This window comes from Rhinopithecus roxellana, chromosome 4, assembly GCF_007565055.1.
Source record: "Rhinopithecus roxellana isolate Shanxi Qingling chromosome 4, ASM756505v1, whole genome shotgun sequence".
Lineage (NCBI taxonomy): Eukaryota > Metazoa > Chordata > Mammalia > Primates > Cercopithecidae > Rhinopithecus > Rhinopithecus roxellana.
Genome location: NC_044552.1, coordinates 29,425,066 through 29,439,265, shown reverse-complemented (window position 1 = coordinate 29,439,265; position 14,200 = coordinate 29,425,066).

Sequence of the window (14,200 nt, the reverse complement as noted above, 5' to 3'; positions counted from 1 at the left end):
GAGTCAGAGAACACATTTTTGAGGATTTTAATAAATATTGCTACCGGGCATGGTGGCTCACGCCTGTAATCTCAGCACTTTGGGAGGCCGAGGCGGGTGGATCACAAGATCAAGAGATCGAGACTGTCCTGGCCAACATGGTGAAACCCGTCTCTACAAAAAATACAAAAATTAACCGGGTGTGGTGGCGGGCACCTGTAGTCCCAGCTACTCAGGAGGCTGAGGCAGGAGAACCACTTGAACCTGGCAGGCAGAGGGTGCAGTGAGCCAAGATCATGCCACTGCATTCCAGCCTGGGCAACAGAGCAAGACTGTCTCAAGTAAATAAATATTGCCTAACTTGACAACTAGCAGAATGGTTGGACCGTTTTTCTGTATACACCAGTGTATGAACAGGCCTCTTACGAATCACTAGTTTGTGCCCTGCCCCTTCCCCACAGGAATATCATAATTTGCATGTTGGATTGCTAGTGAGGTCATAAACTTTCCATAGGTATTTGCATTTTTTGATTTTTTGTGTAAATTGTCCAGCTTTCTGTTGGAGTGCTTCCGTATTGGATGACCTGGTCAGGACTTAATTTAGATCTAGTTATACTAGAGAGAATTTATTTTTTGCTTCATACACTTGTCTAGTTTTTAATTTTCATTTTTAATTTTGGTAGTTTTTAGTGTTATTTGTCTTTTCCCACCTACACCTGAACTACATAAATTGTTCTAGTTAATTTGTTTTAATTGTGCAATACTTAGAACACAGTGTTTTCGTAGTGTTAAAATGTAACCTATTGGGATCTGTTAAACCAGTTTGTTCACCAGACTGACCAACCTAGGCAGGCCCTCCTACACCTTGTGTTAAATATATGGACCTAGAATTCCCAGTTTGGGAAACCTTAGTGCTGTTTTAGGAGAGTTTGTAGCTATCTCAAAAGAGCCAACAAACAGGTGGGTTTACAACCCCCTTTAATTCTGAATTTGCTCTGCGTGTCCACAGGGAAACTGCTGCAGAGCAGTCCGAGCTTGTAAGTGGACTTCGTTACTGCCCATTCTTTTCTTTTGAAACCTGTACTCTTACCAGTTTAGCCTTATAAGGACACTGCTTTGCCTTAGATTATTATATCACAGAAAATTGGTGATTTGCTGATAATAGAATCTGAACTTATATTTGCTTTAAAATAAGGCCTTATGGCCGGGTGCAGTGGCTCACACCTGCAATCCCCACACTTTGGGAGGCCAAAGCAGGAGGAACACTTGAACCTAAGTGTTCAAGATCAATCTGGGCAACATAGTGGGACCCTGTATCTATAAAAAAATTCAAAATTAGCCAGATGTGTTGGCTGGCACCTGTAGTCCTAACTACTCAGGCTGAGGCAGGAGGATTGCTTGAGCCCAGGATTTCAAGGTTGCAGTGTGCTGCGATCACGCCACTGCATTCCAGCCTGGGCAACAGCATGAGACTTCATCTCTACAAAAAAAAAAAAAAAAAAAAAAAAAGTAAGACCTTCAGGCACCAGAGAAGTTTGAATAGTCAGTGCAATTTGGGAGTTAGCAAAGCATTGGTAGCATAAAGCTCTTAAAAAATCTTCAGAATATTAATACAGAAAAGTGACTAAACCTGAGGCCAACTGAGAAGGAAGTTTGTTTTTGTGTTGCTAAAGTTGGAGGTTTGGGAAGGTAGATGCCAATAAAATAAAAGTTGGAGTTTAAAAACTATATGTGTAGGCCAGGTGCAGTGGCTCACGCCTATAATCCCAGCACTTCGGGAGGCCAAGGCGGGCAAATCACCTGAGGTCAGCAGTTCGAGACCAGCCTCACCAACATGGAGAAGTTTCTACTAAAAAAAAAATGCAAAAAATTAGCTGGACTTGGTGGTGCATGCCTGTAATCCCAGCTACCCAGGAGGCTGAGGCAGGAGAATCACTTGACCCCAGGAGGCAGAGGTTGTGGTGACCCAAGATGGCGCCATTGCACTCCAGCCTGGGCAACAAGAGCAAAACTTCATCTCAAAAAAATAAAAACTACATGTGTAATATGCATTTATCTTTAAGTCCTTGCAAAAATATTAATCTACACCAAGTTCTTATGATACAAGAGAAATATCCCAGTTTAAAGGCCAGGACACTTGAGATAATGTTAAGTGTTTAGAAATTTAGGACCGGGCGTGGTGTCTCACACCTGTAATCCCAGCACTTTGGGAGGCCAAGGCCGGTGGATCATTTGAGGTCAGGAGTTGGAGACCAGCCTGGCCAACATGTTGAAACCCCATCTCTACCAAAAATTTAAAAATTAGCCAGGCATGGTGCTGCACACCTGTAATCCCAGTTACTCAAGAGGCTGAGACAGGAGAATTGCTTGAACCTGGGAGGCGGAGGTTGCAGTGAGTGGAGATTACACCACTGCACTCCAGCCTGGGTGACAGAGCAAGACTCTGACCCCAAAAAAAAATTGCAACCAGGGAATTAAGCAAGTTTACTTCAGTACGTAGTTGTGTTTACAGGCTGCACCATTTCTTGTAAAGGGAGGAGAATTTCTAGTACGTATGATGTTCAATTTGATTTTATATCCTTCCAAGTTCACTTTTTTAAATAATAATACCTGCCTGTTGTCCTTAATTTAGATCTAGTTTTTGCCCATTTTAATACAATAACAAGCGTTGCCCTCCAAATGACAGAATGAGACTGTTTATTGAAGTGCATCAGCTGCCTGCCATTTGAGCTGTTCTTAATAGTTGTGCCACTAAGACGTGATTGTTTGCATTGGTTGCTTTGGATTCACTAGGTATAGAGGAGAGAGTGGTTGATGTTGGAAATAAATTCAGTAGACCTTAATTACAAATCCTTTGAAGATAGATGACAAAAGTGAGGTGGGTTTTCAGGGTTGGAGTCCTTAACCATTCATCTTCATCAACTTAATTTACAACAAAACCAACATGTATCCATCAGCATATGAGGATACCAGAATCTAATTTCTGTCCTGATAACGCATTCTGATGGCCAGGTGTGGTGGCTCAGGCCTGCAATCCTGGCACTATGGGAGACTGAGGCAGATGGATTGCTTGAGCTCAGGAGTTCAAGGCTAGCCTGGGCAACATGGCAAAACCCCTATCTACAAAACAGACAAACATTAGCCCGGTGTGGTGGTGCATACCTAGTCCCAGCTACTTGGGAGGCTGCGGCGGGAGGATGGCCTGAGCCTGGGAAGTCGAGGCTGCAGTGAGCTGTAATCACACCACTATACTCCAGCCTGGGCAACAGAGCAAGCAAAACCCTGTCTTCAAAAAACAAAAACAAAACAAAAAATTCTGATAAATGCCCATTTCCTTAGAAAATTTAATTGTGAAAACCTTTTAAAAGGCCCCTGTGATTCCCACCTGTTGGTATTCATATAATCTATTTGCCTTCAGTGTGGGCTGAACTTTCTTCTGTTAGAAGAGGGCAGAAGCAATGGGATATCACTTCTGAGACAGTTACAAATGGTCTGGCTTCTGCCTGTGCACACTACTTTCCTCTCCTTTCAAAACCTTGTTCTAGGAAACAAGCTGCCGTATGAGTAACCCTAAGCAGAGGCTACCCACCAGCAAAGAACTGAGATCCTCCGTCCCAACAAACTGAAAAACAATCCTGCCAACCACCACTGAGCTTGGAAGTGGATCCAACACAATTGCAGCTTGTGAGAAACCTTGAGGCAAAAACACTTAGCTAAACCTTGTCAGGATTCCTAATCCACAGAAACTGAGATATGTATGTTGTTTTAAGCCATTGCATTCTGGAGTAATTTGTTAAGCATCTGTAGGTAACAGGATCATCAGGTCATGAACACTGAGGATATTCTTCAGGTTCACATTTCACCTATAAATGACTGGCCCTTCCTATTTCGACCATATCTACTCAGGGCTGTCAGTGAAGCTTGAGCACCATAACTGACTCTACAGAATAGCCCAAAGCAGAGAGAGGCAAGCCAGAAGTGAGAAAAGAATAAGGTTGGCCGGGCGCGGTGGCTTACACCTGTAATCCCAGCACTTTGGGAGGCCGAGGCGGGTGGTTCACGAAGTCAGGAGTTCAAGATCAGCCTGGCCAAGATGGTGAAACCCCGTCTCTACTAAAAATATAAAAAAATTAGGCCGGGCGCGGTGGCTCAAGCCTGTAATCCCAGCACTTTGGGAGGCCGAGACGGGCGGATCACGAGGTCAGGAGATCGAGACCATCCTGACTAACACGGTGAAACCCCGTCTCTACTAAAAATACAAAAACTAGCCGGGCGAGGTGGCGGGCGCCTGTAGTCCCAGCTACTCGGGAGGCTGAGGCAGGAGAATGGCGTAAACCCGGGAGGCGGAGCTTGCAGTGAGCTGAGATCCAGCCACTGCACTCCAGTCCCGGCGACAGAGCAAGACTCCGCCTCAAAAAAAAAAAAAAAAAAAAAAAAATATATATATATATATATATATAAATTAAATTAGCCAGGCGTGGTGGAACGCGCCTGTAATCCCAGCAACTCCGGAGGCTGAGGTAGAGAATTGCTTAAACCTGGAGGGGCGGAGGTTGCAGTGAGCCGAGATCGCACCGCTGCACTCCAGCCTGGGTGAAAGAGCGCGACTCCGTCTCAAAAAAAATAAAGAATAAGGTTGACTTGATAAGAGGACTGCTGACATTATTGATTTTTCTTTGTTTTTTTTTGTTTGTTTGTTTGTTTTATTTTTTGAGACGGAGTCTCGCTCCGTCGCCCAGGTTGGAGTGCAGTGGCACAATCTTGGCTCACTGCAACCTCTGCCTCCCAGGTTCAAGCAATTGTCCTGCCTCAGCCTCCAGAGTAGCTGCAATTACAGGCACCCACCACCATGCCCAGCTAATTTTCGTATATTTAGTAGAGACAGGGTTTTACCATGTTGGCCAGGCTGGTCTCAAACTCCTGACCTCAGGTGATCCGCCTGCCCTGGCCTCCCAAAATAACTTTTATTTTATATGCTTTCAAAGATTAATGAGATTTGAGATGGCTTTAAGAATTTTTTTTTTTTTTTTTTTTTTTTTTTCTGAGACGGAGTCTCGCTCTGTCGCCCGGGCTGGAGTGCAGTGGCAGGATCTCAGCTCACTGTAAGCTCCGCCTCCCGGGTTTACGCCATTCTCCTGCCTCAGCCTCCCGAGTAGCTGGGACTACAGGTGCCCACCACCTCGCCCGGCTAGTTTTTTGTATTTTTTAGTAGAGAGGGGGGGTTTCACCGTGTTGGCCAGGATGGTCTCGATCTCCTGACCTCATGATCCGCCCGTCTCGGCCTCCCAAAGTGCTGGGATTACAGGCTTGAGCCACCGTGCCCGGCCGGCTTTAAGAATTTAAAGATAAAGCCCTTGAAAAGAGCTGATAAAACATTAGCTACATGTATGAACCAAAATCATTGCTGTTAGTAGACTGAATTCTGAGTTTCTTTGAAGATAAAGCACAAGATGAAATACTGAGTCATTTGACTCATAAAAAGATTTGCAGGTCCCTCCCCAGCACTGGTCATTAGTAAACATCAACTCCTACTTTGGTGAAACTCACTGTTCTGGCAGGAGCAAGGTGTGGGTTATAGGCAGATGCACCTTAAGTCCTCTAGCAGCTTCTGCGGACCACTAAAGTTGCCATTTCAGTGAAATATTTTGAGAACAGACTTTTTCTTTTTTGAGACACGGTCTTGCTCTGTTGCCCAGGCTGGAGTGCAGTGGCACAATCATGGCTCACTGCAGCCTCAACCTCCCAGGCTCAAGTGATCCTCCCACCTCAGCCTCCCAAGTAGCTGGGATTACAGGCGTGCGCCACCAGGCCCAGCTAATTTTTGAAATTTTTGTAGAGATGGGTTTTTGCCATGTTGCAGATGCTAGTCTTGAGCTCCTGGTCTCAAGTGATCCTCCCACCTCAGCCTCCCAAAGTGCTGGGATTACAGGCGTGAGCCACTACGCCTGGCCAAGGATAGACTTCTGGAAATTTTTTTGTACCTCTTCAAAAAGTAAATTATGATATAAACGAACAAATAGAAAAGTCACTAAACTACAGAATTTGTCAAATTTTGTCATTCATCAAGCTTGCATAAAGTAGATACCCTACTGTGAATTAATTTTTTTGTTTTCTTTTTTTTTTTGACACGGAGTTTCACTCTTGCTGCCCAGGCTGGAGTGCAATGGCACGATCTCGGCTCACGGAAACCTCCGCCTCCTGGGTTCAAGCCATTCTTCTGCCTCAGCCTCCCGAGTAGCTGGGATTACAGGCATGTGCCACCACACCCAGCTAATTTTGTATTTTTAGTAGAGATGGGGTTTCACCATTTTTGTCAGGCTGGTCACAACTCCCAGCCTCAGGTGATCCACCCACCTTGGCTTCCCAAAGTGCTGGGATTACACGCGTGAGCCACCGTGCCTGGCCGACTGTGAATTAATTTTATCAATAAAAGAAAATATGAATGTCCAGGTTTGGCAACATGGTGATACCCTGTGTCTACAAAAACTAAAGATTAGGCAGATGCGGTGGTACACACCTGTGGTCCTGGCTACTTGGGAAGCTAAGGCAGGAGGATTGCTTGAGCTCAGGAGACTGAGGCTTCAGTGAGCCGTGTTCACTCCACTGCACTCAAAACATACATAAAGGCCAGGCATGGTGGCTCATGCCTGTAATCCCAGCACTTTGGGAGGCCGAGGATTTTATACACACACACACACACACACACACACACACAAATTTGGTTGGGTGTGGTGACCTCAAGATCACTTGAGGTCAGGAGTTGGAGATCAGCCTGGCCAACATGGTGACACCCCGTCTCTACTAAAAATACAAAATTAGGCTGGGTGTGGTGGCTTATGCCTGTAATTCCAGCACTTTGGGAGGCCAAGGTGGGCAGATCACGAGGTCAGGAGACTGAGACCATCCTGGCTAACACGGTGAAACCCCATCTCTACTAAAAATACAAAAAATTAGCCAAGTGTAGTGGTGGGCGCCTGTAGTCCCAGCTACTCAGGAGGCTGAGGCAGGAGAATGGTGTGAACCTGGGAAGCGGAGCTTGCAGTGAGCCGAGATCGCACCACCGCACTCCAGCCTGGGTGGCAGAGCAACACTCCATCTCAAAAAAAAAAAAAAAAAATTAGCCGGGCATGGTAGCACACACCTGTAATCCCAGCTACTCGGGAGGCTGAGACAGGAGAATTGCTTGAACCTGGGAAGCAGAGGTTGCAGTGAGCCGAGATCGTGCCATTGCACTCCAGCCTGAGCGAGAAAGTGAGACTTTGTCTCAATACTTGGGAGGCTGAGGCAGGAGAATTGCTTGAACCTGGGAGTCGGAGGTTGCAGTGAGCCTGAGATCGTGCCATTGCACTCCAGCCTGGGCAACAAGAGTGAGACTTCATCTCAAAAAAAATAAAAATAAATTATATATATACATATACACAAATGTGATCATTCTCATAAACTAGCTGCCATGGACCAAGTGACAAGATCAAATCCCATTATGGAAGTTCCCACCACCAATTACTGTGACAACACTGGGATACTCATTCCTAGTGACAGAGCAGGTTGTCACAGTGCATTGGCCAAACACACAACTGACAGCCAAAGACAGAAAAACTGTTTCTGTATCACTGATCAGTTGATCAAGCAACAAGATTCATCTGTTCAGCTCTTTACCCACACTTCACCTATGAGAGAACAGCACACCCAGGTAGTTTCTTTACTAACTAAATGGACAAGGACCAGAAAAAACACCTTTTCCTCAGAATCATTCACTGCAGACAATCAACAAAACCCTGTTTTTATGCACTACCCCCAGGAAGGGGACAGCCTGGAGAACCCATTTTTGTCTTGGTTTTTGCTACAATGAACTATTACCTAAATTGAATTCCCCTTTGGAGGCCAACTGAAGATTCACCATTTAGTAGCTGGTCCTCCGTATCTGTGGGTTCCGCTCAGCAGAGTCAACCACAGATGTAAAATATTCAGGAAGAAAAGCCAGTAAAGAATAATAATACAGGCCGGGCACGGTGGTTCACACCTGTAATCCCAGCACTTTGGGAGGCCGACACAGGCAGATCAGTTCCAGACCAGCCTGGCCAACATGGTGAAACCCCGTCTCTACTAAAAATACAAAAATTAGCCAGGCATGGTGGCACACGCCTGTAATCCCAGCTACTCAGGAGGCTGAGGCAAGAGAATTGCTTGAACCCAGGAGGCGGAGGTTGCAGTGAGCCGAGATCATGCCACTGCACTCCAGCCTGGGCAATAGGACGAGACTCTGTCTCAAAAAAAAAAAAAAAAAAAAAAAATTAGCCAGGTATGGTGGCACATGCCTGTATTCCCAGCTATTCAGGAGGCTGTGACAGCAGATTCACTTGAACTTGGGAGGCAGAGGTTGCAGTGAGCTGAGATGGCGCCTTTGCACCCCAGCCTCAGCAAGAGAGTGAGACTCTGTCTCATAAATAAATAAATGACAATACAACAACAAATACAAATTAAAAGCCACACAGTACAAGTATTTACATAGCATTTACATTGTATTAGGTACTATCAGTAATCTAGAGATGATTTAAAGTATACAGGAGGATGTGCATAGGTTATATGCAAATGCTACGCCATTTTTAGCTGAGGACTTGGGCATCCATGTATTTTGGCATCTGCAGGGGATCCTGGAACCAATCCCCCTATAGAAGACGATATGCCAAATCCAAAGTTTTTGGAAAAAAAAGCAATCTATTCCTATAACAAATTACTTGAACATAAGTAACACATTTCTGAAGCTGGTAGCCAGTTCTGGTTGAGTCAGTGTGGGCACCATAGGGAAATGTGATATTTGGTTCCTGGGAGGAAAAATGTCAAATTAGTCTCCAGAGATTTTAGATCCTATCACCCACTCTAAATAAAACTTCCTGGTGGATGTTAAAGGATTCAGGTTCTGATGGCCCCTCCATTCCTTACCCCCCTCTGAGCAGCAATAAGAAAACAAAATATGAGAAGGGAGAAGCAAAAGAGCCCCTACACCTCACCTTAAAATGACCCAGCACATGTCCAGCCACCTCTTCAGTAGCCCTCTTAGAGCTGGTTGGGCATTTGTGTGTGTGTGTGTGTGCGTGTGTGTGTGTGCTATCAGACACAGACCTGGAAGGGAAGGCCCCTAGAGATGGACCCATTTAGCCCTCTCGCTTTACAGAGGAGAGGCCTCAAGAAGGTGAAGCGATTTGCTGCTGTGCGGAACTAAGAGGACTTGGATCTCATCCCAGCAAGTGAGCACTCCCCGCACCGCTCAGCCTCTGAATATCTTTGAAGTGGGTAATTGCAGTTCTGCTTCCCTAGAAAGAGTACAGTAGGAGGTCTTGTCTCAAGAGACTGTCCAGTTTTAGTGTTATAATAAAAGGCTTAAGGCATCAGGCCTATAGCAGCCAGGAACAAGGAAACTTGGAAGAACAAGTTCTTATCTCTGAAGAATTTGATTCCCTAGTTTTCCATTGTCTGGGAAATAGATGACCAGTGGTATAAGAAAAGAACAAAAGATTGCAACAGTTTAAAATTAGACATTTTAAAAACCAATATAGGCTGGGTGAGGTGACTCATGCTTGTAATCCCAGCACTTTGGGAGGCCAAGCCGGGTAGATCACTTGAGGTCAGGAGTTCGAGGCCAGCCTGGCCAACATGGTGAAACCCTGTCTCTCTTAAAAATACAAAAAATTAGCCAGGCATGGTGGCACGTGCCTATAGTCACAGCTACTTGAGAGGCTGAGGCAGGCTGGGCGACAGAACAAGACCCTGTCTCAAAAAAAAAAAAAAAAATTGTGGCACACCAGTGCTGTGGAGTTTCTGGCTTTGAAAAACCTAAATTAAAAACATGGCAAAAACATAAAAAAAGGAGCCAGGCACAGTGGCTCACTCCTGTAATCCCAGCAATTTGGGAGGCTAAGGCGGACAGATCAACTGAGGTCGGGGGTTTGAGACCAGCCTGACCAACATGGAGAAACATCATCTCTACTAAAAATACAAAATTCGCCGGTGTGGTGGTGCACACCTGTAATCCCAGCTACTTGGGAGACTGAGGCAGGACAATTGCTTGAACCCGGGAGGCGGAGGTTGCCATGAGCCAAGATCATACCATTGCACTCCAGCCTGGACAACAAGAGTGAAATTCCGTGTCAAAAAAAAAAAAAAAAAAAAAAAAATCCACAAAACACACACACACATGCACGTGCGCACACACACACACCAAGATTATGCTCTAATGCTTTTTTATGCAAAGTGTGATTCCTGTTTGAGCAGCCCGTCACCCAAAAACTGGTTAGAAATGCAGGATCTATGGCCCCAGACCCACCCAACCAACTGAATCAGAATCTGCAATTTTTTTTTTTTTTTTTTGAGACGGAGTCTTGCTCTGTTGCCCAGGCTGGAGTCCAGTGATGGGATCTCAGCTCACCGCAACCACCACCTCCCAGGTTCAAGTGATTCTCCTCCCTCAGCCACCCGAGTAGCTGGGATTACAGGTGCACGCCACCACACCCAGCTAATTTTTGTATTTTTGGTAGAGACGGGGTTTCCCGATGTTGGCCAGGCTGGTCTCCAACTCCTGACCTCAGGTGATCCGCCTGCCTCAGTCTCCCAAAGTGCTGGGATTATAGGCGTGAGCCACTGCACCCAGCAGAATCTGCATTTTAACAAGATCCCCAGATGACTGTATGCACACTGAAGTTTGAGAATCATGCTCTAATAAGTGCGGGAGGTGGAGGTGACAATTTTGTGTATGATTATTTTTAAAATATATGTGGTCAAGAATTGGAAGGTACTTGGCAAAAATAAAAACAGCTTAAATGGAGGTAAACCCTCTTTCCCACACAAAGTGCCTGGCCAGCTGTAGGTCCTCAAGGCAGCTGTTAGGGAGGCAACACTGCTGTGAGGGTTTCTTTTTCTTTTTTTAAATGCATTCCTGAATGTTCTTGTTAAATCACATTTAACAAATGTTTGGAAACTCAAAAGATAAATGAACATGTTGCACTTCTTTTTAAACCAGACATTAAAACTGGTTAACTTACTGTTTTCCTTTTTGCCTCAGCTATCAGGAATCAGAGTTAAATTTAATGCTCAAGACAGTAATACTATTAGCCTAGCTTTTTTGAATATTTTTCTATGACTTTTATTTTCTATTTTATTAGGTTTTCTAGTATGTTTCTTACAAATCACTTAAAAATTCTTTTTGAAGGCTGGGCGCAGTGGCTCAAGCCTGTAATCCCAGCACTTTGGGAGGCCGAGACGGGCGGATCACGAGGTCAGGAGATCGAGACCATCCTGGCTAACATGGTGAAACCCCGTCTCTACTAAAAAATACAAAAAAAACTAGCTGGGCGAGGTGGCGGGCGCCTGTAGTCCCAGCTACTCGGGAGGCTGAGGCAGGAGAATGGCGTAAACCCGGGAGGCGGAGCTTGCAGTGAGCTGAGATCCAGCCACTGCACTCCAGCCTGGGCGACAAAGCGAGACTCCGTCTCAAAAAAAAAAAAAAAAAAAATTCTTTTTGAAAATAAGGGTCCAAATTACAATTATGACTTCTAAAAACAGCCTATTCTTGTGTGCCAGGCTCCACAAAACATAAATTTGTGAAACTAACTACCTGCCTGTTTTAAATTATTTCTTATTTCCCTGATCTTTTTTCACCTCTCAAGACACAAGTAAGGCCAGACGCGGTGGCTCATGCCTGTAATCCCAGCACTTTGGGAGGTGGAGGTGGACAGATCACCTGAGGTCAGGAGTTCGAGACCAGCCTGGCTAACATGGTGAAACCACGTTTCTACTAAAAGTACAAAAAATTAGCCAGGCATGGGGGCACGCACCTGTAATCCCAGCTACTCGGGAGGCTGAGGCAGGAGAATGGCTTGAACTGAGGAGGTGGAGGTTGCAGTGAGCCGAGATCACGCCATTGCACTCCAGCTTAGGCAACAAGAGCAAAACTCCATCTCAAAAAAAAAAAAAAAGACACAAGTAAAACTAAAGGTTTCCTGTTTGCTCCACAGTGAAGGTCTCAGAGGCCAAATAGCTCCTGCCCCAGTGGGGTGTTGTTTCTCTCTACCCAGGCAGCATCACAGCCTTACAGCCCAGTCCCTAGTGTCACGCTGCCTGAGGATTCAGTAAGGAAGCAGAGAACCCCAGACCTTCTAAGGACACGCAGACCACCCTCCCATAGAATTACTCACCGACCCTTCAGCTGCTTCACACCTCCTCTGTAATGAAGGAGAGAACAGTATATGTTACTACCAAGCCTCGTTTTCAGGATAATTTCCTGCACACTACTCCATCTCCAAACTCCATCAGATTCCTCTTACTCTCAAGAAAGCTTGCACTTTTTTCTTCATATCATTTATCAGCTTGTAACTGTATTGCATGATTTTCTCCCTTACCAGACCGTAAGCTCCAATTGAGATTGCCCTTAACCACAGTACTTCCAGTGCCTAAAGGCATTGTTCAGCAACTGGGGCACATTAGCTGTTATCAGTTGGGCAGATGGGTGATGTAGAAAACAAATATGGCCCGATGCAGTGGCTCACACCTGTAATCCCAGCACTTTGGGAGGCTGAGGAGGGTGGATCATTTGAGACCAGGAGTTCGAGACCAGCCTGGCCAACATGGTGATAACCCCATCTCTACTAAAAATACAAAAAATTAGCCAGGCATAGTGGCAAGTGCCTGTAATCCCAGCTACTTGGAAGGCTGAGGCAGGAGAATCGCTTGAACCCAAGAGGCGGAGGTTGCAGTGACCCCAGATCATGCCACTGCACCCCAGCCTGGGTGATGACAGAGCAAGACTTTATCTCAAAGGAAAAAAAAAAAAGGTGAAAATACTGGAAAGACAGAAAGGAGAGAGAACTATCAGACTTGCTACTGTGGCATCAAATAAATAAATAAATAAGGGAGAACTAATTTATTAATCGCTTGCAATGTGCAGGCATTGTTAGTGCTTTATATGTGCTATGGGATCCTCAGCACAATCCCTTTTTTTTTTAATTAATATAATTCACTAACAAGCTGGGTGCAGTGGCTCACGCCTATAATACCAACACTTTGGGAGGCCAAGGTGGGCACCAGGAGTTTGAGACCAGCCTGGGCAACATGGTGGAACCCCGTCTCTACAAAATTTTTTTTTTAGAAAAAGCCAAGTGTGGTGGTATGGGCCTATAGTCATAGCTATTCAGGAGGCTAAGATGGGAGGATCACTTGAGCCCAGGAGGTGAAGGCTGCAGTGAGCTGCAGTGAGCTGAGATCATGCCACTGCACTCCAGCCTGGGTGACAGGGCCAGAATCTGTCTCAGAAAAAAAAAAAAAATTATATATATATATATATATGTATTTCACCAACATAAAATTCACCCATTTAAGTTATACAATTCAGTGGTTTTTAGTATATTCACTAGATTGTGCAACTATCATCACTAATTCTAAAACATTTTCATCACCCCAAAAAGAACCCTGTGCCCATTAGCAGTCACTCTTGTTTCCCCTCTTTCCTAGCCACCTCCTAATCTGCTTTATGTCTCTATGGATTTGCCTATTTTGAATATTTTATAGAAATTGAATCACATGTATACAAATGGAAGCAAGTCTTTTGTGTCTGTTTCCTTTCATTTAACATGTTTTCAAGGTTCATCCACGTGGTGGCAATTCTTACTACTTCATCCCTTTTTATGGCTGGATAATATTTCATTGCATGGATATACACATTTTGTTTATCTGTTCACCAGGACATATGGGTTGTTTCCATTTTTTGGCTATTATGCTGCTATGAACATTTGTGTATAAGTTTTTGTGTGAACATTTGTTTTTAATTTTCTTGTGTATGTACCCAATAGTGGAATTACTGGGTCATATGGTAACTCTATGATTAACCATTTGAGGAACTGCCAGGCTGCTTTCTGCAGCAGTTGTAACATTTTAGATCTGCATTAGCAGTGAATGAGGGTTCTAATTTCTCCACTTGCTCACCAACACTTGTTATTATTCACCTTTTTTATTATAATCATCTTAGTGGGTGTGAAATTGTATCTCAATATGGATTTGATTGGCATTTTTCTAATGACTAATGATGTTGAGCATCCTTTGGTGTGCTAATTGGCCATCTGTATATCTTCTTTGGAGAAATGTCTATTCAAATCCCTTGCTCTCTTTTTTTTTTTTTTTTTTTTTTTAAGACAGAGTCTCACTCTGTCACCCAGGCTGGAGTGCAGTGGTGCAA